This window comes from Hibiscus syriacus, unplaced genomic scaffold, assembly GCF_006381635.1.
Source record: "Hibiscus syriacus cultivar Baekdansim isolate YM2019G1 unplaced genomic scaffold, ASM638163v2 tig00116996_pilon, whole genome shotgun sequence".
NCBI classification, from domain to species: domain Eukaryota; kingdom Viridiplantae; phylum Streptophyta; class Magnoliopsida; order Malvales; family Malvaceae; genus Hibiscus; species Hibiscus syriacus.
This window is the reverse complement of record NW_024063512.1, coordinates 585,403-589,238: the sequence shown is the minus strand read 5'-3', so window position 1 is coordinate 589,238 and position 3,836 is coordinate 585,403.

The following is a 3,836-nucleotide window of genomic DNA, read 5'->3' as shown; positions in this document are numbered from 1 at the left end:
GATCCAATTCGAACTAACTAAAAAAGGTTTCACCCGACCCGACTCGACCAAAACAAAGTTTCATCCGACCTGACCCGAATATATGACTTAGAAACTCGATCCGACCCGAAATAGTAAAAAAATATTTTTATTCAATAAAAAAATTAACTTAATTGAAAAAAGCGTGGAGTTCAGGTTGAGTGCCCATTCCTACCTGTTGAATGCAAACAAATGTGACGGCCCAATGGGCCAACATTTATGGGAGGATTTAGGGACATTATTTTTTTAATAAGATTTTAATTATTTGAATAACAAATTGAATCGAGTTACAAATGTACGTGTATATATACTATCGATAATTAAAAAAGATTTTGAACAAATGTTACTTTATAATTATCGGAATATTCTTTCGGTTGACCCGAAATTGGACTTCGACTTGGATTAAATGAATTGAAGTCGCCACCGACTATTTAAAACGAATTTAGGTAGGTCGTACACCATCTTACCTGATATGCGTTGTACCAGAAACGTGTCGGGTTCAGGAGTCGGTTACGGTCAAGGAAGGATTAACATCATTGAACCGCCCTTTCGGTACAATTAATTCATTGGTTGTCTTAATCGCGAAAACCAAAATTTAAATTGAAATTTAAAAATTCAATTTGAATTAATTATCTTTGATCGATTGAAAGTATTCCTAAAAAATCAAAAGTGTTGGATTGTAAAAATGAAAATAAATATGAGAAAAGAATAATAAAAAATATTAATAAAAAATGAATATATATATATATATAAATATAAAAAGAAATAAAAAATATTAAAATTAAGAGAAAATAAAAAATATATATAAGTAAATAAATAAAAAATAAAATAAAAAGAATAAGTCAAAAGTTGTTACATCTCCCATGTTTTGCGTGTAGAGAAACTAGATCTGCAATGAAAATGCTCTGCCACTCCTCGTGCTTTTAGATACTGGCTTTGGATCCTCCACTCTTATTTTTTGTCATTTTCTTCCCTCAGTTTTTCCAAATCGTTGCCCCTTCCTCTGATTTTGGTTCTACGTTTTTCTCTGTGTCATTTCCTCTTGATGCATGAGTCTATTTATAGTCTAAAGAAACATATTTTTAGCTCAGATTTAGAGTCCTACTTGAACTCAAAATGCTTCGATTTTAGTGTTTCAATAGGACTCAAATACGTTGGTTTATTTTCAGAATCTCATTAAATCGAGGTTGTTGAGTTCGGGGCCTGCAAAAATAATAAAATAAAAATATATTAATAATAATAATAATAAATAATAAATAATATATAATATAATAAAATATTTTTGTAGACCCGAAAAAACGGGTGTCTACAATAATCATCTTATACTATTTTAAAAAAATATTCTCAGAATTTTATATAAAAAAAGGAAAATATTATAAAACGAAAATATAAATTATCTTGAATTTTTAATATTCGAGTCAATTTAATATTTATTTAAACTTATTTTTGTAGACCTTAGGTTTTCTTTTTCAAACCGCAAAGTCTTTGAAAGTACAACTAGAGTTTTGGGGGGTTTAACTAAAAACCTAATTTTCGGGGAGAGTTAAGTTTCCTTGCAAGGTGAAGCAAACTGTTTGTGTTCGGTTTTTTTTTTAGGTAGGAGGAAAGAACGTGGGGGTGGGTGATCCACCAGCCTGTCCGGCCGGGGAAAACTGTGTATTTGTTTTTTTAAATATAATGTTTAAAATAAATTCAATTTTATATTTCGTTTTTTTAATTCTATGATTAACTTATTAATTATATATTAGTGTAATCTTAGGATATGCATAAATGGATTAGGATTTACTTATACTTAATGTAAAATTAAAGATTTTATATTAATAAGGTTGTTCAAATAATATTTATTCAGAATTTTCTTACTCAATTGATAATGTACACACACGTGCAGAAGCAATTGCTCGAATCCATAACCTATAAGGAGAACAACATTCTCTTTTACTATTGATATCACTTGATGTGTTCGTTCAAATGTAATTTTAATAATTCTCTTATAAAAATCATAAAATTATGAATGAATGAATGAATGAGTAAATCTTACTCCATAAATTATTATATGATATATTGCTAGTGACAAATGATTACACAATTAAACGATGACAAGTGTATTATTATTTATTTTAAAATTTTAAAATTTTAAAATTACTTAAAAACAATAGTTGACATTATCTGAACACTAATGAAATTATTTTTTCACTAGTAATATATCAAACAATAATCATTAATAATTTAATTTAATTTAAATTATAAAATCTCAACAACTTAATTAATAACCCTATTATCTTAATAACTATGTGATATTGGCATATCTAGCATCAATGGTGAAAAATATGTTTTTTTAATAAATTTGAATTCGAATAGAAAAATTATACAATGTTCACCTGTGAATGCTTGGTCATCATCGCTGTCCACCTGTGAATGCTTAGTCAGCTGGACCCGTTGACCGTCAGTTGACTGACGGTTTCCATCCAACGGGAGACTTCTGAATCATATTTAAACGTTGTGAGGACAAATACTCCAAAAAAACAATTGAGGCAAAAATGTATATAGTGACAAACATTAGAGGTATCTGTTTGCATTATGCCTTGTAAATAACATCATCCTTTTCCTTACTCCAGTCTTCATTAAAAATGTTAGTTCTCTGTACTACTTTGGCTAATCAGGGTTTTATATATAAGATTAGACGTAATATTTTATGTTATAAAGAGATGAATTTATAAAATTTTAAAAAATAAAAATAAACTTTTAATAAAAAAAATATTAAAAAATATATAAGAATATAAAAATTTTAGAAGGGGTGACCATCTCCACCCACCCTCTCGTCCATCTTTCTTTATATATATTAAGATTAACAATAATTTATTTAACTGATTTGTCCTCGGATAGAAGTATCAAGGTGCCAAGTTACTTGTTTGACAACTCGGTGTATCCGAACTTAAATTAATGTTTAAAAACATTTACATAAAAATAATTTAAAAGGTTGGTTGTATTGCATGTTCTCAAATTGTGGCATATATTTAAATTAGTTTCTAAAATTTTAAAAATTATAATTTTACCACAAATTATGACTCTTATTCTAAATTAATACCTATACTTTTGAAAATTCAATTTCATCATTAAATTATGATTTTTAAATTGATCCTCAAACTTATGAACGTTTCAATTTCATCCATAAAATTATCAATATATGCTAATTGCATCATTCGTTAATAAAATCATTATAAAGATTGTTAATAGTCATGTAAACATGGATATGTATTATGTAGTATTATGATATGACATAAACGATCATTAATGTTGTATCACGACTTCAAAATTATTATTTATAATAAAACTGAAAGATTCTTTGATTTTTATTTTTATTCTCTCAATATATTTATAACTATTTTTACGTTTCAAAATTAAATTATTATTTTATTTAAATATGACATCAATTATTATTTATGTCAAATCATATTATTATTTAATATACATCAGATTTTAGATGACTATTAACAATCTTTATAACGTTTTTATTAATAATGAATATAATTAACATATATTGATAATCTAAGAATGAATCTAAATTATTTAAAAATTTAAAGATCAATTTAAAATGAATATTATAAGTTAATATTGAAATTAAATTATTCAAAAAAATTAATTTAAAATTAAAGTCATAAATTTAAAAATAAAATTGAAATAACTAAAAATTTACGAACTAATTTAAAATTAGAATCATAACATAGAGACACGTGGAGTGGGAAGGAGCGTGGGCCTACTTTCTAGGATTTGTGTAAGCTAAACAACAGACAGGTCGTGGCAAAGGAGAGATGCGTCAC